This window comes from Phocoena phocoena, chromosome X, assembly GCF_963924675.1.
Source record: "Phocoena phocoena chromosome X, mPhoPho1.1, whole genome shotgun sequence".
Taxonomy (NCBI): domain Eukaryota; kingdom Metazoa; phylum Chordata; class Mammalia; order Artiodactyla; family Phocoenidae; genus Phocoena; species Phocoena phocoena.
In genome coordinates this window covers 3,699,262-3,726,813 of record NC_089240.1, presented here as the reverse complement: position 1 = coordinate 3,726,813, position 27,552 = coordinate 3,699,262, and the positions used below count along the sequence as shown (strand labels likewise).

General features: G+C 42.2%; 1 protein-coding gene across 5 annotated transcripts in view; it reads left to right on the top strand.

Annotated features, from left to right (window-relative positions):
* Positions 1 to 27,552, top strand: part of NLGN4X (neuroligin 4 X-linked) — a 258,721-nt gene that overhangs the window by 179,530 nt on the left and 51,639 nt on the right. The window lies entirely within an intron of this gene.

Below are 27,552 nucleotides of genomic sequence, written 5' to 3'. Positions count from 1 at the left end.
TCTGTTAAGTGTGCAATAGCATAATGCCTTAAAAAATAATGTTTGTACGTTAATTTGAAAATACTTCATTGCCAAGAAATGTAAACCATCACCTGAGCCTTCAGAGAGTCATAGCAGTAACATCACAGATCACTGATCACAGACACCATAACAAACATAGCAATAATGACAGCGTTTTAAATATTGAAAGAATATTCTACTTGTATGTGGAATCTAAAAAATAAAACAAGCTAGTGAATGTAGCAAAAGAAGCAGACTCACAGATACAGAGAACAAACTAATGGTAACTAAAGGTAACCACCAGTGAGTAGAGGGAAGGGCGGAGGGGCAAGACAGGAGTAGGGGAGTAGCAAGCACAAACTATTGGGTATAAAACAAGCTACAAGGATATATTGTACAACATGGGGAATATAGCCAGTATTTTTTACTAACTATAAATGGAGTATAACCTTTAAAAATTCCAAATCACTGTGTTGTACAGCTGAAACTTACGTAATATTGTACAGCAACTATACCTCAATAAAAATTAAAAAATCTAATATCCAGCTTCAAATTTAGTGTCATTTAAAGGTGATAAAGGATAGAATAAGCAGGAAAATTAGAAAGTAATTTTACCCCAAAATATATAAACACTGTGTACAAAACACTTTCTGGTGAGTTAGGTAATCACATAAAATAAAGTTTTTTCATTATAAAAAAGTAATGACAAAATTTGAAATATTGCAAGAATTACCGATATGTGACACCAAGACAGGAAGTGAGCCAGTGCTGTTGGAAAAAATGGTGCCAGTAGACTTTCTCGATGCAAGGTCGCCCCAAACCTTCAATTTGTTTTTTAAAAAAATGCAGTATCTGCACAGCACAATAAAGCGAAGAGCAATAAAAAGAGATATGCCTGGATCTGCCGGCCCTCCAGCACATCTTTCGTGCAGTTCTCAGAGAAAACACCACTGTTCTTTTGTCTAGAGGATCTCCTTCCCAAGATAAGTCAGCATAAATAACATTTAAATGCCACTGCAATACACCATCCTTTACATTTTGCCTTTTCCGCTTAGTAGCGTAAAATTGAGTTTGCCTATTTTGACACATAAGAACCTACCTCATTTTCAGAAATGTTCCATGACTGTCCAGTATATGGACATAGCGTAATTCACAGACCAGCCTGCCATGGTTGGACTTTTAGGTTCTTTCCAAACTCTTGGTGCTCTAAATCATGGTGCAATAGAAACAGAATTCATGCATCTTTGAGCAGGATTTGGATTTCGTATCTATTTTAAATTTATACAGATACTGGAATATTGAATTTAAGAGGTTTAACCAGTGTAGCTTCTAACCATGGTCTATGAAAATACATCTCAACCAAGTTCTTGCCAAGGGAGCATTATAAAGCATGTAATATGTGTCCATAGCACGTCAGCACACTTTAGGTAAAAGGCCATATAGTAAATATTTTAGACATGTGAGCTATATGGTTCCTGTCATAACTACCCTGTCATTATGGTGTGATAACATCATAGATGACTTGTCAGTGAACACATATGCCTCTGTTCAAATATATCTTTATTTACAAAAGCAGGTGGCAAGCCGTATTTGGGTTGTGGACTGTAGTTACCAACCCCTGGTCTATCCAGTAGAACAATAATAATATTTTTTTCAAAACAAACAAGTTTTTATTGAGGTATAGTTGATTTATAGTGTTGTATTAGTTTCAGGTTACAACAAACTGATTCAGAATATTTGTGTGTGTGTGTGTGTGTGTGTGTGTGTGTGTGTGTGTGTGTGTGTGTGTGTATATATATATATATATATATATGGTTTTCCAGATTATTTCCCCTTATAGGTTATTACAGGATATTGAATATAGTTCCCTGGGCTACACAGTAGGTCCTTGTTGGTTTTCTGTTTTACATAGAGTAGTTTGTATCTGCTAATCCCAAACTCCTAGTTTATCCCTGCCCCATGCTATCCCCTTTGGTAACCATATGTTTGTTTTCTATGTCTGTGAGTCTGTCTCTGTTTGTAAATAAGTTCATTTGTATCATTTTTTTTTTTAGATTCCCCATACAAGTGATAGCATATTTTTCTCTCTCTGTCTGACTTATTTTACTTAGCGTGATAATCTGAGAATCCGTCCATGTGTTCAAGCTACATTTAGGTATCATTATCTGTTCACTATCTATACCTTTGCTTATTTTCCATATTGTAAGTGAATTTTCTCTTATTGGTTTGTAAGAGCTCTTTATATATTTGAAACCTCATCATGTTTGAATTGTAATGATCTGTTGTCTCAGGTATTGGCTTTCCTATAAATTCCTATTTTACATAGAACTAAGTAAAAATCATTTTATGTCCCTTTGGTATGTGGGACATAAAAAATTTGTGCCTCATTGGTGTTCAGTTTTACACTTTTCTAAGGGTTTTCAACCAGCAGTGTTTGATGTGCTCCTTGTCATATTCCTTTGAGATGTGTTGTAATTTTAGAGATGGAAACTGAGGTTCAGAAATATTTAGTTTGATAATCTGAGCAAGATTATCAGTTATAAGCATAGCACTGAGGCTACAGCTCAATTTTGGACTTCACGTGTAGGTTTCTCTTACTCCTTGTTTCTCCCAGCTATAGCTGCTGGTTGCCATAGGGATTAAAACCGTCCCTCTTGTCACGTGTCGGTACAACCCTGCACAAATCCTGTCTTCTTCCCAAGGCCACTCCCCAGCCATGGGTCCTCTTCAAAACCCTTCCCTTCTGGCAAAGTTTTCTTTTCCTCCACTTACCTTTCCTCCTATGTGGCAGTGACAGTGACAGACAGTACGTGGGTGCTGACACAAATAACAGCAGGGATTTGGAAACACTTGTTGATACGGTTACCTGAGGCGAGATAACACAGCACTCTCCCACACAGAAGTGAGGCTTTCTAGGTTTCTCACCATTCCCCTGGGACAGCCAACCGTGGGTGTTACCACCTACGCCGACCAAGGTTTCCTTCGGTCCTTCCATTTCTGTTTGGCACAGCATCCTTTCATGTGTATGTCGATCTCTTAATTGACAAGGATCATGTATTCAGGTTTTCCCAGAATAGGTCGTGGATACAGTTGACTAACTTCTACAGTAGTTATTAATTTTACATTCATTTTAATGCTTTGGTATGGTCCTTTCATATGTTTAGTAAGGGATTATTGTTTAGATACGTAGTAGACTCTTTTTTTTTTGGATTTTTAGTGACAAATCTTTTCTTTCTTAGTATAAGAAGGATATAACCCTAAGGAATCATTCTCAAAATACCAATTTTCATGAGTAAATGAAAAACTGCAGAAGGAGTGTGGGAAGGCACAGAGTAACTAGATTGGGGGGTTGTTTTCCTTAGTTAAATCAATATGATAAATGGGGTACACGTTCCAAGTTATTTTCTCCTGGCTTGCTGGCTTGCATTTGTGTTTCAAGTCTGAGGACTTTGTAGTGAATCAAGTCAATGGGATGAGACATTGTGGACACGCCCATACCCCCCGCCCCCTGTCCCCCCCCCCCCCCCACACACACACCAATCTGAGTCTGGGGTGTTAAATTTTATATTACTTCTGTGTACTAAACAATTTTATCATTCACTAGATAGTGTTTATTGAGACAGTACAGTGCTATAGATTAGCAGATTACCGTTCCCTAAAAGATGTCTCAAACTGCTCTCAGAGCAAAAATCAATTCATTGCCTTTCAGAATGTTCATGCATCTGGCCAGAAAGATGAACATGGGAATAAAACAACATTAAAGTTGCGCTCTTAAAGTAATGTCCTGCTTCACTTTTCCTACCTGCGAAGAACGGTCTTTGCTTTCAGGACACAGTTTATGATTCAGCTAAGAGTTTCACCTCTCTGACGCGGGACAGGAAATACTGAGGAAGCAGCATAGCGGGGCGGCTGCATTTAAATCCCAATTCTGTCAAACATAATTTCCCCAGAGTCCATTGTCTCTGTTGCTGTGTGAATCACACCCACATGATTCGGGCAGCTGAGCTGAAGTTGATTACAGAAGTGTGTCATCCCCTTGCAAAAAGGAGAGTGTCATTGAAGCAATTGTGACTGATAGGACTCAAGGGTTGACATCACTCCCCGTGCCCTTCTTCTTGGCTGAATGAGCATCTGTCCTCTGAAAGCATTTCTGGGAAGGAGAAATTAAGTCCATCATCCTCGGACCCGTCATGACTTGACCCTTCTGTTAGGAACAGTTTCAAAGTCAGAGAGGAGGTGATGATTCACATCCATGACTGCAGGCTTCCTGTAGCCGAAGAAAATCATTGCTGATCACGGCAAGCACATCTTCAAGGCTTTCGTTAAGACTCAGTGCACAGGAATTGTGGTTTTTCTGAGCGCCCGAAACACGGGGGGAACCTCAGCAGCTGGTCTACCAAGCGTGGGAACAGGCACTGATGGGGTGTGGGTTAGAGAACTGTCCAGGGGCTGGTCCCGTGCAGGGTGCCTAGGAAGAAGATGCAGTTCTCCAGCCCTGGAATTATTCACCCAAAAAACCGTAGCATTGATCTGCTGAGAAGCTGTGATCTGGCGCCTGATGGGGTCAAAATGTCTCGGCACCGGTGCTTTGGGGCACTTGATGAGAGACAGAGTGATGAATGGTTTGCCCGTTACTTGGAAGGTTAAACGCAACCTCTGCCTGGCCTGTGGGGTCTTTCTAGGAATAGAAATTTTATTTCTAATAATGATTCTGTTTCCAGTAATTATTAGTTATTTCTAATAACTATCAATTATTTTCTCATAATTCAGCTCTCTAGCCATGGGATGGGCTTCCCCAGGACACAGAGAAGGACACAGTGGCCAAGATGGTACAAAGTGGATTCTCATTTTGGAAGAAGATTTGAATTGCACTAGGTCTGTGGTTCTTTGGCATTCTAAGATTCTTTAAGTCCCCGTCATCATGGTTCCTCATTATTGCCAATTATATTGATTAAAAATTGACTTAAGGTATGGTCCTGCCTTCTAAAGGTGAAAAGCTGCAGTGGAAAGCAGAGGCTTCTGGGTAGGTAAGAGACACACATTATTCAATGTAAATATGTCACTCCAAGTACTTCAGTGTGGTCGGTAAAGAAGAGTGCATTTCTTAAGGTAGAGCTGAAGGGGTCTTCCTTCTTAGAGCCAGAAGAGAAGAAAGAAATATCTAAAGAAGAGACAGAATTTTAATAAACTGCTTGAGGCACATAATAAGACGGGTATCGATAATAAGGCATTGTAGGTAAAAGACCTCGTAGGAAACCAGGAACGAACATGGTGGAGGCTCTCACGGGAAATGCTTTGGCTCCTGGAGAAAGAAACTGTGCTTGTGACCAGTAGGAAGTAAAGCTTCTAGAGTTTAGTTATTGTTACCTGGCTAGGACTTCACGATAACTGTTCATTTTCTTCCTTAATCATTCCAATCATTGTAAGCTCTGTGTGTTTCCACTGAGCTGGTACCAGGGTCCGTGCTAGTTCTGGAAAGAAGAGGTGGGTGGAGCTTGTTGAGAGGAAAAGTCCATGAAAGCTTCGACAGCACTGGGGGTTAAATGGATGAGGATCCTACTGGCACGGCCCCAGGTGGTGTTCCTGCTGCATCAAAAATGGCACTTCCTGTGTGTCCTCTAAGTCCCTCTAAATCTGAGGGGCTGGATCATAAAAGGGCCAGAAAACTTACGATTAAAAATGCACCTTTGGGGACTTCCCTGGTGGTGCAGAGGTTAAGAATCCGCCTGCCCGTGCAGGAGACACCGATTCGAGACCTGGTCCAGGAAGATCCCACATGCCGCGGAGCAACGAAGCCCTTGCGCCACGACTACTGAGCCCACGCGCCTAGATCCTGTGCTCCGCAACAAGAGAAACCACCGGAATGAGAAGTCCGCGCACCGCAACGAAGAGTAGCCCCCGCCTGCCACAACTAGAGAAAGCCCACGTGCAGCAACAAAGATCCAACTCATCCAAAAATAAAAATAAATAAATAAAAATTTTAAAATATCTTTATTGGAGTATAATTGCTTTACAATGGTGTGTTAGTTTCTACTTTATAACAAAGTGAATCAGCTATACGTATACGTATCTCCCCATATCTCCTGCCTCTTGCGTCTCCCTCCCACCATCCCTATCCCACCCCTCTAGGTGGTCACAAAGCACCGAGCTGATCTCCCTGTGCTATGTGGCTGCTTCCCACTGGCTATCTATTTTACATTTGGTAGTGTATACATGTCCATGCCACTCTCTTACTTCATCCCAGCTTACCTTTCCCCCTCCCCCATCCTCAAGTCCATTCTCTACGTCTGCATCTTTATTCCTGTCCTGCCCCTAGGTTCTTCAGAACGATTTTTTTTTAGATCCCATATATATGTGTTAGCATACGGTATTTGTTTTTCTCTTTCTGACTTACTTCATTCTGTATGACAGACTCTAGGACCATCCACCTCACTACAAATAACTCAATTTCGTTTCTTTTTATGGCTGAGTAATATTCCATTGTATATATGTGCCACATCTTCTTTATCCATTCATCTGTTGATGGGCACTTAGGTTGCTTCCATGTCCTGGCTACTGTAAATAGAGCTGCAGTGAACATTTTGGTACATGACTTTTTTTGAATTCTGGTGTTATCAGGGTATATGCCCAGTAGTGGGATTGCTGGGTTGTATGGTACTTCTATTCTTAGTTTTTTAAGGAACCTCCATACTGTTCTCCATAGTGGCTGTATCAATTCACATTCCCACCAGCAGTGCAAGAGGGTTCCCTTTTCTCCACACCCTCTCCAGCATTTATTGTTTGTAGATTTTTTTGATGATGGCCATTCTGACCGGTGTGAGGTGATACCTCATTGTGGTTTTGATTTGCATTTCTCTAATGATCAGTGGTGGTGAGCATCCTTTCATGTGTTTGTTGGCAGTCTGTATATCTTTTTTGGAAAAATGTCTATTTAGTTCTTCTGCCTATTTTTGGATTGGGTTGTTTGTTTTTTTGATATTGAGCTGCATGAGCTGCTCGTAAATTTTGGAGATTAATCCTTTGTCGGTTGCTTCATTTGCAAATAATTTTCTCCCATCCTGGGGATTGTCTTTTCGTCTTGTTTATGGTTTCCTTTGCTGTGCAAAAGCTTTTAAGTTTCATTAGGTCCCGTTTGTTTATTTTTGTTTTTATTTCCATTTCTCTAGGAGGTGGGTCAAAAAGGATCTTGCTGTGATTTATGTCATAGGGTGTTCTGCCTATGTTTTCCTCTAAGAGTTTTACAGTGTCTGGCCAATTTTTTAAAAAATGCACTTTTATTTGTGTTTGTGTGTTCAGTATGAATAGAGCTTTCACCTTTTTTTTTAAAATACAGTTTATTTTTACAATGTGTTCATCTCTGCTGTATAGCAAAGTGTTTCAGTTGTGTGTATACATGTGTGTGTCTGTGTGTGTATTCTTTTTCATACTCTTTTCCATTATGGTTTATCACAGAATATTGAATATAGTTCTCTGTGTGATACAATACATCCTTGTTGTTTATCCATTCTATATATAATAGATTGAAAAATGCACCTTTAAAAAAAACCTCACAAACCGTTCTGTTGGAGGTTTGGAACTCAGATTTAATTAGCTCTTTGGGAATGATTTTGATTAGTCAGAAGCTTCAATTCATTCATCTGAGTTTATTCTCTTTCAAATAAGTTGAAATTTTAGATAAACCGTATTTACACATACTCAAAGTTGTAGGAAAAAGTTTTCCTTGGTTGCTTAGGGTTTGAAAATTAAACTGCCGAAGACAAGGATAAAAGTAGAAGAGCATACGATCGAGTTAGTATGTATTTTACATGACCCGGGAGCCTTCTTAAGGACTTGAAGAACCAGAGAAACAGACCTGAGGACTTCACGCCAGGTTTGATGAAGAATGGACCGTCGTGGTGGGATATGGTAGGTTAAGGGGTGTGAGGCGAGTGAGGTAAACTGGGGGAAACTTAGCAAGGCCTGTTAGGCTCCTTCTCATGTCCCCTTGTCTTGGAGATAAGGATGCTTCTTCCTCCTGGTACAGGGAAGGCCCCTCTCCCATGAGGGTGTTACGACCCGTTTCAGGGGAAAAGGGGGAGGTCTGAGTGACCTTCCTGCTTCTGCGTTTTCCTCAAACTCTTCACCTTAAAATAGTCACCGTACAGAGGTGCCATATTTGGGGGTATCATGTCCTGAACCTCATCGCAATCAAAGATGACACTCCCAGATCCAGTTGGTACAAACAAGACAAAGAAGATAACAGGACGTGGAAGAAGGTTGCAGACACGCAGAGCCACGTTGAAAGCATGTGCTTTGATGGAGGAAGTGGGGAGAAAGATAAATTTCCCACTAAGCTTCTTTTCTATCCAAACGTCCATTTAGAGTCTCAATTCCCATTCCGGTCCCTTTCAGAAAAGAATGAAATGTCTGGGACAGTAGGGCGCAGTGAACTGAGAGTCGGAATAAAAATACCGCATGAGGGATTTTGCTGTTTGCTTTTAGCATGATTCATTGATTCTTTCATTGAAAACAATATATCTATCGATCAGCCGCTTAGCTTGTGGCTTCTCCTCTCAAAGACTCAGGTCACAGTCAGATGTGGAGGCATATCCATAAATGGATTTTTTTGCACTCGGGAGGTAAGCGCGGGATGAAATACTCCTTGACATCCAACCCAGACTGGAAATCAGTTTTCAGGGCTGTCAATTTCAGGACTTCTAGGAGTTAAGTACATAAAGAGGGAAAAGGCGATGTGCTATGATGGATGCAGGGTTGACTCATTAGCAAATCACACGTCATTCACTCCCCGGGGAATCGGAGGAAGTAGGAGAGGCTTGATCCTTCGGGGCTGACGGGTACAGAGGTTAGGGTACCATCTTTCCTGGGCGTCCACCATGTGCTTTTCTTTGAGTGTTTCTGAGGTTTGCAGAACAGAGAGCCAGTCTGGTCTGCTTCTCCCCCAGGTGTGTCGGGCATCGTGCCGCTGATGCAGATAAAAATAACCCTTTCTTAGAACTGATTTCCCAGCTCCTGAGATTCAACTCCCTTGAGTAACACTGAGTGACAAGGAGACTTCCTGCCCAGAAGGCGAAGGGAAGCGGAGTGACTCAGTTTGTATTTTATTTTATTTTCTGAATTCCTTGAGCTTTCTGTAGCTCTAGGTCTCTTGATTTTATCAGGGCCCTCTCATGTGCTGCTACAGAAACAAATACAGGAAAATCCAGACAGGGACCGGGACACAGAGGGAAAACAAACATCTTTCTTCTATCCTACATTACCCAGGGCTTCCACGATGAAGCACGGTAGTGCTTTTAGATAGGTGGTCTTTTAAAAATGAACCGGACAGGGAATGTTTCGAAAACGTTCTACTGAGAGTCATCAGTTTTATAATATTTTAAAATAAATCCTCAATACATTTTGCCATAGAAATTCCTATTTCATCCTGGATCAAGCCACGAGAAGGTAATAAATGTATGGCCCCCTATGGCATCAAGCTTACCCTGCGTCAGTGGTGAATACTCGGTACTTTCTCCCCCGTGACAAAGTGGCCTCATTCTGTCAGCTGAAGTCGTCTTGAATTTTTTCTTATGCAGCAGACTGAATTTATCCCCGGTTTGATAGGGATCTTTATTGCCTTTGCAGCCATCAGCCTACCATATTTAGGGTTATGATGAGAAATGTGTAGTGGCACTGTGTTTTATGGGAATAGTGAAAATGGAAATGATCCTACAGATTTTTCATCCAGTTTCAGGTGTAGCTTTTATTACATGGTTCCCTTCTCCCTGCAAGTTTTAAGGCATCAAGTTTCCCAACAAGCCCTTCTGATTTCCAGTTTTGTGCCATGGCTGATTTCCCGGATGACCTGAATTTGCATTCTGGGAATTCAGTGGAACCTTGGCATTTTACTAAATGATGGATCTTCTGCTTTAGCGGCTGAAGCCATCTTAAAGGGGTCATTTCAAACTTAAAATTTTTATATATTGCTGTCATACTTTTATCTTCTCGGACATCACACGAAAGCATCTTTGCAGAGTATATTTGAATGGGACATAAAAGCCTGTGGACATTTGGCTGTATTTATTTGGTCTTAAGTGTATTTGTTTGTTAATGATAACTGACCATTGGGGTATATGGAGAATCACCCCTATTCAGAATTCTAAAGTATAGAGTCCTTATTGGCTGTTCCACTTAGGCTCCAAGCACAGCATCTGCACATTGTCCAACAGAGCATACTCTCTCCATGAGTTTTCATGACCTGTGAGGCATAGGAATAGATCAGCTTTGTAAAGAAGCCACCAAGGATGCCACGACAGGTTAAGCCATCTCACTAGAAAATCGAAATGATTAATTTACTAAGTGTTTACTAGTATTTAAGTTAAGCTGATGCATGACTCAGCATCTTACTCACGCTCAAATCTGCTTCTTTACTTTCCCAACTGCCTGTCGTGTTTTATGTGACAGCATATTAAAAGAGCAATAAAAGTGTACCACAATTTACCCTTTCGAGAACTCCAGTGAGCGCATGTCGCCAGATGCCTTTTTGTTGTTGTTTAACCACTACGAAGAAAATGGCAAAGCCGTACCTTTTCAGTTTCTCTGGAGAGGCTGATCAAGGATCAGTAACATTTGTAAGGATCCCAGCATGTGGCTTGTTTACCTTTAGCCTGTGACACATCCCCCCTCAGGGCCCCTTGCCGCCAATGAGGCATTACGTTTTATTAACTGAAAAAGATGGTCATTCTGGCCTAGTGACACTGGTACTCAGACCTGCTCCTTGGATTTTTTGTGGGGTTTGGGCGACACACACGTAATTTTTCCTGTCATTCAAACTGAGTGACACTGTAAAACGTCTGTGCCATCAAAAATACACGTTTGTTTAGCGAGGGTCATTGCTACATGGAGTTGTAGAACATTTAGTTTGAAATGAGGTTTCTTCACGAAAAGTTCCACATTGGGTCAGTGGCTTACCTTGTCCTTGTGTCCTTGTGTCCATCACTTTCGTAATGCAAATATCCCGATCAGAGAAGCGGTGTGGCTGGCAAGCATGATGTACTATCACTCATCTCCTGCTGCCCTGATTTCAGCACCAGCCCGTGGACAGTTCCAAACACTGCATTGCATTATCATCCTGTCCCCACCGCCACCCCCCAAAAAAGGGGGGGGCCTTGGTGGTTTTCTTTGCAGTGCTTGCTGTGAAGTTGTTGAGGACCACAGCACATTGCAGGAACAACCCAGCAAAAATGCAGCTGAAATAATGCCAGCAGCGTCGAGGGGTGGCTCAGGTAGAGAAGTGCCTCACTCAGTCTCCTGTCAGACAGTGGGACAATTCTTTTTTTTCCTTTTTAACTTTTTTTTTTTTGGCCACACTACATGGCATGTGGGATCTTGGTTCCCTGACCAGGGACTGAGCCCAGGCCCACTGCAGTGAAAGTGCAGAGTCTTAACCACTGGACGGCCAGGGAAGTCCCTAGTGGGACAGTTCTGAGGTGTGTTCTACAGAGCTCCTCAGAGGTTCTCCACAGGAACCGAGCTCCAGTTGGCCATGTTGGAAACACACTCATGCGTGCTCCTTTTACGGACTTTAACCCCAACCAAATAAACCACTTGCACGCTGGTGCTTTTCTCACATGCTGCTTCTAGGGTAACCTTCGATAAGACAAGGTAGGGACTTCCCTGGTGGTCCCATGGTACAGAATCCGCCTTACAATGCAGGAGACGTGGGTTCGATCCCTGGTCAGGGAACTAAGATCCCACATGCCACGGGTCAACTGAGCCCATGTGCCACAACTACTGAGCTCGCGTCCCTCAACTAGAGAGCCTTCGTGCTGCAAACTACAGAGCCCACGTGCTCTGGAGCCCGCATGCCACAACTCGAGGGCCCATGTGCCCTGGAGCCTGCACGCCAAAACTAGAGAAGAGAAGACCCGCACGCCTCAACTAGAGAGAAGCCCGCACACCACCACGAAGAGCCTGTACCCCACAACAAAAGATCCCACGTGCCTCAACGGAGATCCCACGTGCCGCAACTCAGACCTGACGCAGCCAAAAGTAACAAATAATTTAAAAATAATATATATTTAAAAAATAAGACAAGGTAGACGTAGAGGTCAGAAGTTTGACGTGTGATGCTTGCATGGTCTTGTCCTATGAGTATGAATCATCAAGTTTGTCCAGCACTGTTCTCATTCCTTTTTCTCTCTCATAAAGCATTCAATTAGTGTTTCAGTCTGCTCAGCCTGCTATAATAATACCACAGACTGGGTGACTTATGAACAACACAAATGTATTTTACATGGTCCCGGAGGCTGGAAAACCAAGTTCAAGGTGCCCACAGACTTGGTGTTTGGGAGGACCACTTCCTGGTTCTCCCTGTGTCCTCATGGTGGAAGACATGGAGGAGCTCTCTGGGGCCTCTTTTATAAGGGCACTAACCCCATCCTTCGGTCTCCACCATCATGACCTGATCACCTCCCAAAGACCTCACTTCCTGATCCTAACAGATGGGTGGAATAGGAAAGGAAAACTGTTTCCTCCCTTCCTCTAGGTTCTTCGGCTGATCTAATAATTATATTGACATAAGACAGATGAACAGGAGAAAAATTTTGTACACATGGAAGCCCCAAAGACAGGAGACCCAAAGGCAGTCGGGTAACTGGGCCTTCTATGCCATCCTGAGCTAAGAAGAAAGGGGAAAGCGGAAGGGGGCTTCAAAGGGGAGGGATGCAATTCACAGGAAGGTGAGAAGGACAAACGTTTGCTAAACAAATGTTTGCCGTGCCGTGCCAATAAGCTGTTCTGATATAAAAGTTACCTCTGTGACCTAAATGGGAAGGAAATCTAAAAAGGAGTGGTGTATGTATACGTATAACTGATTCACTTTGCTGTACAGCAGAAACTAAACATTGTAAAGCAACTGTGCTCCAATAATAATGAATGAATAAAATAAAAGCCTTCTGCCTGGGCAAGCCAGTTTAAAACAAACATAAGAGACCTCTGCTAATATCACTGTCCTGGCATAGGACTCCTGCCCTGTCCAAATTCTTTTAGGCAGTTAAAGGGAAGATAAGCTTCTCTTTCTCCTGATTCTGTTGGGCCTTGATTGTGTTCACCTCAAAATAATTCATATGCCAAAGTGGTGTGTCTTGGAGTCATGTATTCTGCTCCCCCTCGGGGGAGTAGGTTTTGGTATATGAATTTTACGTGGGACACATTCAGTCTGTGGCAATTACATAGGATGTTGTTAGAAGGCATTTCAACTAATCCCTGCCCAGCTCTTGCTTCAGTTCAGCATATGTATGTCTTACCCTTATGGTCCATATAACGTAGCTGCCTGTAATTGATTGAGACCTATTTGATGTTCTGTGTATATTAGATAATTTCATAAGGGTAATGGGGAAATTCTCACATCTTTGTCAAATTTAGCTCTTATTGTGGAAAGTCTTACCGAGAGAATCCTGTCTTCTTTTTGAAGTTGCATAGCATTAACGTAGCTACACGTGTTAACTTACATTTTCGTACAAAAGACCCACATCTAAAACGAAATCCGGTGGCTGGACTGTGTTCTTTGGAGAAATTAATTTGCCAGTTCCAGCTTGCTTCCCTTTCTCCTTCTGTCACTCTTTGGACGGCAGCCCATTCTTATTTTATTCGTAATCCTTTTAGACTACCTAAGACTAAATTATGCCATTCTCCGCATCCCGTATAATGACTTAACGTTAGTAACTTTGCATTATATTTTAATGATTTATGTTGGATAAGTCCATCACCCGAATGTGCTAACAGCCCTCTAAATCAAGTATTCCTCCAGGGAAGGGATTTCCTCTCATTTATTTTTGCATGGTTGGCAAGTTATTCAGAACTGGGTACGCTGCCCACCTCTGCCAGAGTACATGGTATTTCCTGAACCCTCTATTAAAGGTACTTACTTGTATTGGTCTTAAGATAACATTTATCTTATTTTTGTCTTTAAGTTATTTATTATAGAGCTAAGGAGATGTTATAAGGAAACTATGGAAATCCATTCACTCTTCTACTGTGTTTATTAAAGTGCACTCAAGTATGCTTTTGGTTCTACCACTTTCACCTTTGCTATGTTATCCTTTATTCAGAAAAAGAATGTAGGTAGTCATATTTAATTATGTTACAGTGTATTGGGCAACGTGTGGCTTTGGATTCTCTGGAAGTCTCATCTCTGACTTTATGTGAGCTTGGGAAAGTCACCCAATATATCAGAACTTGGTCTCTTGAGTCTTAAAATGAGTGTGGGAAGAACGTGTTTCCTCTAACCTTCTAGGTTCTTGGCTGGGACCCTTGTAACCAAGTACATATTAATAGGAGAAAATCAACCAGAAGGTGTTGAACATGTATGCCTTATGTTTACGTGGAAGATGCTCACGAGAAGTGAGTAAGTCTGTGGAGGTGGCTTAGAATTGAGGCGTAAATACCATCTTCAGCAGAAGGCAAATGCTGGGAGAGACCAGTTGGCGGGAGGTGACCAGGAAAATTAAAGTGAGTAAGTGTAAGGTTAAGCAGATTTAAGCGCCTTCCTCACTGATGAGAGTTTCTTGTGATATAGAAGCATCCTTCCCTTCCTGGTACAGAGAGGGAAACACCCTTACAAACGGAGGTTTCCCTTATAAATGTAAATGTCTCTTACAAAAGAGTAACTTCTACTCTGTTTTCAGACCTTCAGCATCTCCTGTTTCTCAAAATAATCAGCTCAAGACAATCCATATGCCCCAGAACACATTTTGGGGGTGGCCCATTCTGCCCCTTCTCAAGTGCAATGACTCTGGTCCTACCTGCCTTATAAGGGGATACATGGAATGATCCATCCAATTTGCATATCTTTGAGTAGAGAATCCCAGTATTAGGCATTATTGTAATCCATTTGAATCTCCGTTTCCTCTTTCTATGGAAACATACAATATATAAATATTGCTGTGAAATAGTATGGATTATTTTATTGGCCGATTTGGAGAAGCAGTCTCTATTCATCTCATTGTTTGGAAACCCCTCCCCCTAAGAACTCAAGATAAAAGGAGTTTTTGATTCACATTTACATGAATGTGGAAACGGAGAAACTTGATGTAGAGCAGAAGGGGAAGCAGGTAGAAGGTGGCGCTGAGTAAAATGAGGCTGGATCTTCCAAGTTCCTCTTTGTTTGGCTTATCCCATGTCTTAGAGAGGTGGCGCGTGCCTGCTCACGTATCCATAGTTGACATAAGCCTATCCTTAAACACCTCCTTTGAGTGGTTCAATACCTATTTTATGTTGTAAGACGTTCAGGTGATAAATCCGCCTCAAGGTACCTCAGAGGTTCACAAAAACGTAGAAACGTGGTTAAAGTGTGAAATGACTCACGGTTTCCGGTATCCATGGCAAAGAACTTCTTTCCCAAGCTTCATAGGATTTCAGATTGACGTTGACATTTTGGTAAATCAGAATTAGCTTTTTCTGTTTAAACTCCCATGTCTTATGTAAATGGCTGTGCTGACTTTTATGGCATTGAATATTCTAGAAAATGTCATGAAACCTAGTATAAAACAAGTTAACCTCCTCATTTTTACAGCTTAAAGGGATATGGTGTTAAAATATAGATGTTGATAACCATCCAGCCTCTGCTAGGTTTTCTGTGCCTGCGAATATCAATTTCAAGAAAGGCATGTCTGTCCCCATTGAGAACAAAGGTGAAATTCTGAAGGCATTACATAATTTACTGTAATAAGAACTGCTTTAAAAGTCAAAAGATTCTATTAATGGAGTAACAGTAGGTTTCGACTGAGAGCTCCAGAAGCTTTTCCTTGCCATGATTGCATTACATTACTACACGGCTACCAAAGTATTTGTTAGACTCTGAAAGCTAACCTCTCGTTACAAAAATCATTATTCAAAAATTTAACTTATTTTCGCAAAGAAGGCTCTACAGTGTTGCTGTACATTTGTATACCATAAAATTGCCCTCCTAAAGTCTAAAGTTTGTTATCAGTGTGAAAATAGTAAGCATTTTCAGAAGAAAATAGTTTTAAAATGATATTGTAAGTTATGGAAAATGCCGCAGTAAAATGTGAATTCAACTAACCGGGTAGAACATTTATAGTCATTATGAACTAATGGTTGGACCATATGACCAGGCTCAGATGGCATGCTGGCTAGAGAGGACAAGAAATGACATCTTACTTTTTTTTTTTTGCAATGAATATGCACTGATTTCCAAAAACGTCCCCACCTGAGAGACTCTTTTACCTGAAATCCCCCTCGATTTTGTCATTACTTTAAAAATCATGCCTTTGCAAGGTTATTGATTAATGTGCCCCATAGAAGAGATAGTAAATTAAGCCTCTCACACATAGTTTATATTACTTTACTGTGATGTATAAGAGACAACAGCATAATCAAGATAAATTCTTTATTCTCCATCAAAACGAGGCATCCTTTGGCCTTCCCATAGCTCATTATTTCTCACTTCTATTATGACATTGTTTGGTGATGTTCTTTAAAATATCCCTTTAAAACATATTCAGCCCTAAGCATGTTTAAACAATACAGAAATGTACACAGTGAAATTCCTCCATCACTGTGTAATGTACACAGTGAAATTCCTCCATCAGTACTTTCTGTATATATATCCACTTCTTTCTTGAATCACATACAGCTGTTGTACCACCACACACACACACACACACACACTCTCTCTCTCTGTCTCTCTCTCACACACACACACACACACACACACACACACCTGCATTTATATACCCGGCTTTGCTTTTAGTGTCTTTTCACAAAATTGGGATATTCTTCATACTACTGTACCACGTGCTTTATTCGCAAAAATCCACATCTTATGGAAGTTTACGGAAATAAATCATTTTTAAACCACTGCAGAAATATTCAACTGAATGTATCGTTTATTTAACTGCTTGTCTGTATAACAGATAGACTGAGTCATATTAACATTCTGAGTTCATTTGAGCAAAAACTGATACACATCGGGCAGCATCCAATCACGCAGACAGAAAGGAGCTCTGAGAAGCTATAGAAAAGAAACAGCTTTTATGTCCAGAAGCAGCGGAGCAAGGAAGTTACACTGAGCAGCGAAGTCGGTTGGTTACTGCGAGGTTACTTCCCTTTAAAATATGTTAGGAGGGCTTCCCTGGTGGCGCAGTGGTTGAGGGTCCGCCTGCCGATGCAGGGGACACGGGATCGTGCCCCGGTCCGGGAGGATCCCACGTGCCGCGGAGCGGCTGGGCCCGTGAGCCATGGCCGCTGAGCCTGCGCGTCTGGAGCTTGTGCTCCGCAACGGGAGAGGCCACAGCAGTTAGAGGCCCGCGTACCGCAAAAGAAATAAATAAAATAAATAAAATATGTTAGGAGTCTATCAGGCAAATTACCTAAGTAGTGCTGATTGAATGGTTTAAGATTCCATTGCTGGCAGAGCCAAGACTGTAATTCAGTCTTGATTGGGTGACCTGGCGAGCATAAGTGACTCCATTTTGGACCTGTTGTCTTGTTTTTAACACCTTGTTTGATCCCTTGTGTGAGGGCATTTATGGACAACGTTGCAATGAAACCCCTCCCTTTATACTTTGGTACTTCGTGAGAGTTCTCTAAATAATCTGATTTAGACCTAACCCTCTCACAGTGTCAGTGACACGTTACAACATCACTGGAATAAATTGGACATACAGGGCCCATTAACTCAGGTCTCCATAGGTACCCTTTTCGTTACTGATAAAATGTAGACTAATCTTTCTCGTGCAAGGTTGGCAGTGCCTGGAGTAGCCATGTAAATCATAATGAAACAAGCAAACCACTGAGAAACTAACAAAAACATTCCTTGAGGGTCTTGAGCCCCAAACCCCTAAAATATTTCATATTTAGGCTTTCAAAGAGGATCTGACCATTTTCTTTTTACAGCCTTGCCTTATGCCTTGTAGTTTGTATGATGTGAAACTCAGGGTATCTGTTACAATTGAAAGGAAAGTTGAGGTAATAAAACAAAAAACGGCATAGACAGTACGGTTTTATCCGTGTGCTAATTATTTTAAGGAGGGTACAGTTATTTTAATGGCATGTCCACACTCCAGGGGTGATCAGCTAGCCCTGCATCAGAAAATTCACACCCCAGGGCTTCCCTGGTGGCGCAGCGGTTGAGAGTCCGCCTCCCGATGCAGGGGATGTGGGTTCGTGTCCCAGTCCAGGAAGATCCCACATGCCACTGAGCGGCTGGGCCCGTGAGCCATGGCCGGTGAGCCTGCGCGTCCGGAGCCTGTGCTCCGCCACGGGAGAGGCCACAGCAGTGAGAGGCCCGCGTACCGCAAAAAAAAAAAAGAAAATTCACACCCTAGTTCTTCAGCTCGGCTGAAGATGCTCAGCTTATCAGAAATGCATTGTATTCGTGAAATGAATTGCTTGTTAAGTCGGGATAAATGTAAGGATGCACTCTCACTGGTGGGATTAAAAATATGCAAGATAGATGGATTGGCTGAAATATTTTAGAGACCATCTCCCCACTTGCATGATCAAGGTATACACATCCACAGCTGTCTGTAGCTTTGACATGGTCCTACAACCCATGGCTTGAAGCCCCACTAGAGCTGTGCAAATCCACTGACTAAGGAAGATTCCTCATTTCCTGATGCCTGTAGAGTTAAAGGACCACCCCTTGGGCTGTCCTCAGAGAGGTGGGAGTTAAAGGAGCTACAAGATAGAGGTTGGACCTCTTGAAGGTTCCTAGGACAATTCGCATCAACTGTTCTGTGTCTCTGCTATGAGCATCTACTAAATCATTGTATGTGTGACTGATTTGGGTTCAAGACTTACAGGAGGGGAAGAATAACTTACCATCACCTCCTTCGTTTGGGGGAGTTCCCGTTACCTATCAAAATGAATCTAGGAATTTGCATAAAACATATTCGCTTAGGGAGCTTTTTGCATCTCTGACTTTATGGTTTGACCCGGGGCTGTCCCCGGAGCTAAACAGCATGAAACTCAGCCAGGCTGCATAAAATTGCACTATGCTGTCCTTCTTGACTTTCCACAGTCTCTTTCTGTGTAGGGAAACGGTGCATGCATTTGCTACAGGCAGATCTTAAATAAATAATGAGGGAGTGAGATGGGTGATAAAATTATGGGGAGGGATAGTTTAGGGAACAGATGAGGCAGGAGTATTCAATGTAAGGCCAAATGATACAAATACTTTTGTTCCATTACAAATTTAGGAGGCCTCACTACATTGGAAAACCATGTGTAAGACTGTGCTAATGAGGTGTCACGCGCTCAGTATCACCTGTCAGAGCCGTATAGAGTCCATGGTCTTAGCATTGCTCCTTAGACCCCAGGTAGCAAAAAATACCTCTTTAACCACTTAATGACACTGAAACAGGAGGACGGGAGGATGCAGTGTTAATCATTCCGTAGCTCTAGTCATTCTGCCTTTTCTTCCTGAATCTCTACTGCCTCTATTTAATGATAGATGGAAAGAAGGATGGGTAGATGGATGGGTGGATGAGTGGATGAATGTGTGGGTGGGTGGGTGGATAGATGGATGGATGGGTAGGTGAATAGGAGGGTGGGTAGGTGGATAGATGGATGGATGGATGGATGGATGAAAGGATGAGTGGATGGATGTGTGGGTGGATGGGTGGGTGGATGAATGGGTAGGTGTGAGTGGGTAGGGAGATGGGCAGGTAGATGGATGGTTGGATGGATGAATTGGGTGGGTGTGTAGATGGATGAAAGGATTGATGAATAGATGGTTGGATGGATGGATGGATGGATGGATGCATGGTTAGATGGATGGATGGATGGTTAGATGGATGGATGGATGAATGGATGATGGATGAGGGATAGATAGACAATAACGCTGATTTTAGGAAAGATAAAACCTATTTAAACTCATTCTAATACATTCTAATTCTAATAGTGTACTCTTTTGTCCAGAAGTCTGTAAAAGTTCTGGAATTGTTATTACCCCATCGAATGCATTTATCCTCTTGTAGAAACTTTCACCGTTTTCCCTCAGTGCGCTGTGCTCCCCACCATCAGCAGACCCTGAGTTTGAGGGGGTTTCTCAGCAGTTATCATCTGACTGCATTTCACACATTCATGAGATGCCGTATACAAGACTGGTTTGATAGAAGCTTTTCCTTGTGGGAGAGAAGGAAAAAAGTGTTACTATATTAAATGTATGAAACAGTTATCACCCAATGCTAATAAATACCAGGAAAAGACCATTTAAAAGAAACTCACTTAAAAAAAAAAAAAGAAAGGACCAATATTTTATTTCCCTCCAACATGGGGGAAAAGTTGGTCTTAAATGCTCTTGGGAAGATGAACTCCATGGAATTAAGCCCCGTCTCCTCTTTGGGAGAAGTTAAGTTACTCATGAAACTATGTGAAAACTCTTCGACCACACAGAGGGACCAGTGCTGTTTGATCACTGTAGTGGACATGGGTTGTTTTTCAGATGTGACTTGTGACCCGTCCACATGTCTGTTTGTCAGTAGCTCACCTGGTGATTCCAGGGCTCCAGTTAAATTCACAGAATCCTGAAATCTTTTCAATATCTTCGATTTTACCTCACCACTACCTTGCTCTGTTTGGTTCACTCACGGGACCTGGAAATCAGGCAGAGCTGACCCATGGCTGTTTGGATATATACATGGGAGATAGCGGGGGTGAGGGGTGGAATTAAGGGGGTTTGAATGAATACTTCACATCATGACTCATTTTCTTCCTAAATAAATAAACATTTACTGGGAGGGCTTTGGTCCTGATCGTGTCAATGCCAAGGTGATATCCTCACATCATATATGTTAAATGTGAGAGCGACTGAACGCTTACTGTGTGAAAAAATAAATAAATCCTGAACCGGGTGCTTCCTCTTCCCTCCGGTTTCTCCCTGCAGTTATGATGCTAAAAATGGGCATTGGAAGCAACCCTTGAAAGCAGGGCCCGTTCCAAACAGAGGGACTCATAAATTAGCACATGTTAATATTTTACTTACATGCACATTCAAAGGCAGGCGGTTATAGACTGTGTTGCATTTTTATTGTTAATTGGCCTTTGTTAAACACCCGGGTTCTGGAAAGATGCTTGTGGAGGTTTGAGAAACTGGTCCTGAGACGTCCCTTAGAAATGAATGATTTCTCTCTGTTTTGTCTCCGTCTCTGTGTGCCTCTGTTACTCTCTCTGTATGTTTTCCTCTCTATCCACCTGCCCCCCTCTCCCCTCTCTCTCTCTCTCTCCCCGTCTCTCCCCTCCCCCCACCCCGACCCCGTCGTTTCGTCGTTTTACTTTATATTCCTTTTTGCTTTAATTCAATAAATACTGAAATACTTCAAATTTTTAAGGTTGGTCTTAACTGGGAACGAGAGTTATTTTTGGCAAGTTAATGTCATAACATGCATTTCTGAAAGAACAGTACTTTCAAAACATTTTTAAATGTTCTGATGAAATATCTTTCTGTCACTGTTTGGCTATTCTCTGTCACATTAGGTTACATTATTATTTCAGAACGCTTTTTTGGTTCTACCACTGGGGACTTTTTTTATTTGACTGGACTGGTTACGGAGACCCCTGTTTCCTCTGAGATATTAAGCCCAAGCCTAAATTTTTTTTTTCTTCCCTTTGTGCCTAGAAATTACCATCCTTTTCTACTGGTTCAGCGAATACTTTACTTCCTAAAGAATATATTTCCTTTTGTGATTAGATATGTTTTAGATGAAACTGAAGCTTTCAATATCCATTTGTACAAGATGGGGGTTTGAAATTCTCACGGGTGATCCGATTGGTTGATTTTGTAACCTGGCTGTGGCTAAAATCAGTGAACTATGCCTCTGTCAATTACTGATAAATAAACAAAGGACGCTCTTCCGGTGCTAAGTGGATTGTCGTCCCACAGTCTGGTTACTTTGAGTGAAACCCTGAGGTGCTGCTGGATGATAAGGTTTGCGTGACGAGAAGCCCATCGTGGTAGAGGGTGCACTTCAGATGTTGCAGAGCCCAGTGCACCTTTGCAACTTTGTAGACTATGTTTCAGGACAATTTTATGTTTTTCGAGTACTGGATTGAATTAATCAGTTTATCAAAATTGATGACGGCGTCTGTGACTTACCTTACGTTCCTGCGTTTTCATGTTTCAAGACAATCACTGACAAGATATCTAAGAAACAGCACGACCGACTTCTGGTGGGGATCTGAAGATACTAGCTGTGGTAATGTTCTTTGAAGCTGGGTCTCTCGTTGTGATCTTTACAAGCGTTGAGAAGTTAAAAAATTAAAAACAGGTATTAAATAGAAGAGATAAAGGAGAGGACACAAATGATCCCAAGGCCCTCTGAAGTGGTGGATTCTGAGTTAGGCACAGACAGCTGTTATTTCTTTTACAAATCCACTCTCAATTGAGGAGAATGGTAAAGGGTAGAGGGGAGGAATTTAGCTGGGAATTGCCTATACCATGGGCTGATTCTTCAGCCCTTTCTATTCCCCCAAATATCCCGCGGTCTTCCTAAGTATCGATTTTTCTCTCTAAAGCTCCCAGATAATTGAGGGGAAATGGAGTTCAGAATTTGGGTTTTCACAACAGCTGTCTGCATTGCCTGGAATCAAAACGCCAGTGGTGTCCTCTTCTTCGAGCTCTGGGATACAGGCATAAATTATGACTTTATTCAGCTGAGTACATATGGCCAGAATCCACCAGAAACTCTCCACAGCCCAATTTGTTGAGAGAAACGTGGTCTCCTGTTTAGTTGTGGCGCACGGGCTCCATAGCACGTGGGCTCTGTAGTTGCAGCTGGCGGGCTCTCTAGTTGTGACACGTGGGTTTAGTTGCCCCGCGGCATGTGGGATCTTAGTTCCCTGACCAGGGATCGAACCGGCGTCCCCTGCATCGCAAGATGGATTCTTAACCACTGAACCACCAGGGAAGTTCCAATAACAGAATTTTAATTTGTCCCCTGTACGATGCTCAATTAATTGTATGGGACACCTCGGTTAGACTACAGTACCTAGTTATTTAATCAAACAGTCATCTAGGTGTTGCTGTGTAGATCGTCTTGTGGGTGTGGTTAATATCTAAAAGCAGTTGATTTCAGTAAAGCAGATCACCTGCCATAATGTGGGTGAGCCTCATCTAATCAGTTGAAGCCTTCATTACAAAACCTGAGGTTTCCCAGAAGAGAAGGAATTCTGCCTCAAATCGATAGTATCAACTCCTGCCTGAGTTTCCAGCCTGCCACCCCACTCAGGGGCAGGAGCCCATTCCTTAAAATAGATGGATTTAATCAACTTCACCAATACAGGCCAATGCACTTAACAGAGAACTTTGATACACCTTGGTACCACTTGTATTTTAGGCTTTTCAGAGAACTTGGAATAACTGACACTAAAATAGAACTCATTGTCTGGCATATATGTTCATACAGATGTACAGGTCAACTCAAAAAGAGATCTAACAACAACCCAGTATAAAAATAGACAATGCATAGAGGAAAGGAGACCCAAACATAGACCATCTTATGTTGGAAACGCCATCCTTCTCACACCCACTCAAGAACCTTGCTGCCACGATGACCCCACCGTGCCTACATCCTCTCCTTCTTTCTATCCTACCAGACATACCTGGCAACACATAAACATTCTCATATTCATCCCATTTGCAAATACTTAACCACACTTTGGTCTCCTGCTGTGGTCCCATATCTTTGTGCCTGTAGCGTCAGTCTCCTGGAAGAGTTCTCCCCGTTCACTATCTCAAGTCCTCTCCTATCCTCTCTTGAATCCACTCCAATTAGTATATATACCCTACCACTCCATCCAATTCCTCTGGCCAAGTTCACCGTTGGGCTTTCACTTGCTAAATCCAGAAGTTAACCCTCAAGCTTCATCCCACTCCACTGACAGCGCTTGAGAAGCCCCATCTTGAAGCATTTGGAAAAGTAGCCAGGTTGGACTTTGTTGCAGGACATGCTGGGAAGGATTGGAGGATTCCACAAACACCTCGAATCATGTGTTCCTCACACCCTATTCTCCCAACAGACAGACTAAGGAGGACGGGGCTTAATTTGTCTTAAGTTCAATGCCTTTCTGCCTACAAGGTAGGACAGATAAGATGCTTTCTGTTTCTAATTGTCATGGTCCTTCTAATCAGTTGCCAAATTGCTCACATGTCAGAAAAATGAATCAAATAGCTTCTTTGGGATTCTGGAATAGAAAAAGGAAAGGAAAGGGGTCAGATCCTGGTGCAGTTTTGGACTGGAAGTTCTTGTGTTTTGTTTGTTTCTGTGGATGTCATTTATGCTCTCACATCTTTTTTTTTTTTTCCTTTGGAAGTTCTTGTTTTATTGAGCTGTAAATAAATATAACATTCCTGGTGCCAAAGAATTTGGGGCAGCTGATACTCCTATGAAGTGAGAGAGCGTCTTCTTGTAAAAGAATAATTAGTGCAAAACACCGTTAGTCATTGTAACCTTCACGATCAAGGAAGAAATAAACATATTATTTTGGACATAGGGGAATGCTAATCACTGAAGGTTAATTATGGTTCTCAGAGATTATTCTGATGTGCCGTGAATAGAAACACAAGGAAAAGGACGTATAAGGACAACTCTCAATCTGAGCCTTCTTACATTCACCTTGGGTGGGGCTGTCCTTTCTCCATCCTCCTTTCTGAGAATGAAAGAAGCGTTTTGCTAGAGTGAAGGCAGGTCAGAACACACACCAGTCACTTCCATGGTTCATGGTTCACTCCAGCACCCTGTAGTTCTACGTTCTATGCAAGCCGTAGGAAACCAAGACATCTCAGAAACACAAATTTTCTCTGGAGTGGCAATGTCCCATAGATATGTCCTGTGAACTACATGCATGATTTTCCATTTTCCAGTAGCAACATTAAAGAGAGTAAAAAGAAACCAGTAGGATTAATTTTAAGACTTCCTTTAGTTTATCCCAGAGGTTCCAAAATGGTAACTTAACATGTAGTAGAGACAAAACTATTAATGAGATAGTTTGCGTGTATTCGCTAAATATTTGGTATCCAGTGTGTATTTTACACTTACACTGCATGCCAGTTTGTGCAAGCCACATTCCAAGGACTCCATAGCCACACGTGGTCACGGCTACCATCTCCGAAATCACAGAAAGAGAGTCTGAACATTTCCGCCATCATTAATCATCCCTTCTCCTTTAACGGTCAGCCACACACAATCCCTGAATGGTTATTAGACCTCCACTGCTGCCCCATCACGTCCATTGCCTCCTAGAAATACCACGTAATGTCTCAAGCAGTGCGTGATCAAAACTCATCTGTATCTTTAGATCAGTGCTACAATTGGACACTCATTCCTCCACGTGGTTTTCAAGACTCAAAACGGTCTCCTCCTCGCTCAGCTGTTTTTTGCCTCTTCCCACACCATTGCCCCTTCCTTCTCTGCACTCTAGGTTTTCTGGACTAAATCTCCACTGCCCTGCACTTTGACCTCACATCTACGGTGATGCTTTTGGTCTCTAGCGTGTATCTGGCTTCCGTTCTTGGTTGTGAGCTCCATGTCAGTGTGTGCTGTGCCTGCGTTGTTCACTACCCAGCCAACTGCCATGCCTAGAAGGGGGCTCAAAACGTAGCAGATCCAATACTCCCTCAACGGTGTTGAATTTGTATATGAAAAATTACATCTGCAGGTGAAACAGATGGTGCAGATGTATACTGTTGTTGTCTCTATATTTTTAAAAACCATAAACGAATGTCAAATTCCATCTATATCCTCATTACTGCTATAGAAATGAATCTACCATATTTTAACAGCAATGTGGCTGAACTTTATGGTTAGTGAATAGGTTGGAACACACATGATTTACTTGATGAAGGCTTGAGTTTTATTCTTGATCGACACCCTAGGTATGATTCGGTGTATAATGTATGCCTTTGGGCAGTTGGAAGGCCAGACACTCATCTGTGCTAAATCTCAAGTTTCCTGTGTATAAAGGGACGACTTTAGAATAATTCGGCGTCTTCAGTGGATACACTGGTCCTTCTTGCTCCTGGCAGAGATCACTGTTTGATCGTAGCATTTAGTTTATCTGAGTCAAGAGGCGAATTCTTCTCGAGGTGGCACTCTGCTTATAGCCCCTACTAACCATCAATTGGCAGCACCCCATGGGATTAAACGGATTTCACACACTGGGTGTGATAGATAGAAATTGACAAAAATACTCATACTCAGCTGTTTTTCCATCTTAGAGATGGAGTCTTTGCATCTTCTGCTGGCCTCAGTGGCTTTATTCACCAGTAGAAGCTTCTTGTAGCCAAGTGCTGAGACTTCCAGGGCTGGGTCGTAAGAAGCCATGTGGTTTCTGCTCAGACCACTTGGCACACTGGCTCTTGGGACCAACCTTCTTGGAACCCAGACACCAGAATACTTAGCCCTGTCAGTAACCTCAGCTTGCACGCTCAGTTGACAGCCAACATCAGCTGCCAACCATGCAACTGCACCATCACGGGCAAGCCACCTACTTGAGCCCCTAAATGATTCCATCCCTAACTTCTAGCTGACTAGCACCCAAGAGATCTCAAGAGAGAACTTTCCAGTTTAGCCCAGTCAATCCACAGAATCGTGAGAGAGAAATCACAAGCTATTGTTTTAACCTTCCCACGTTGGGCCGTTTTTTTACACAGCATTAGCTAAACCAGAAAAAAAAAAAAAAAAGGAGACCAGACGTGAGAAGCTGTTGTAACAAACACATGAAACAAAAACATACGGTGTCGGCTTTGGGACTAGATGGTTGATAGAAGCTGGAAAGGTAAAGGGCTTGAAGGAAAGGGAGGAGAATTGGAGACTGGCAAAATGGGCTGAATCAAAAGAACCCTATGAAAGACTCACTTATTCAGACTCGTACAGGAAAAAAAAAAAAGCTTTTAGCACCTTACCATGTCACGTAAAATATTTGTCTTTTTTTTGTGTGTGTGGTACACAGGCCTCTCACTGTTGTGGCCTCTCCTGTTGCGGAGCACAGGCTCCGGACGCGCAGGCTCAGCCGCCATGGCTCACGGGCCCAGCCGCTCCGCGACACGTGGGATCTTCCCGGACCGGGGCACGAACCCGTGTCCCCTGAATTGGAAGGCAGACTCTCAACCACTGCGCCACCAGGGAAGCCCAAAATATTTGCCTTTTAAAATAGAAAGATGGCTTCCCAATGAACATATTTATCATTAATAGTTCCTAAGGACCATAGTAGTGAACATGAATTTCAGAGGTATATGTTATTTATAATCTCAGTCTAATATAATTTCCATTGTATAGCAAAAGGTCAGGGATGCAATTATAATAATAGATTCTTTTTACTTCTTTTTCTTACACTTACATGTAAATTGTCAACACCGGTTTTTAAAAAAATATTTATTTATTTAGGCTGTTCTGCATCTTAGCTGCGGCGCGTGAACTCACAGTTACAGCACACGAGTGGGATCCAGTTCCCCGAGCAGGGCTCGAACCTGGGCCCCCTGCATTGGGAACATGGCTGTCTACCCACTGCACCACCAGGGAAGTCCCAACACCATTTTTCTTTTGACTTATAATC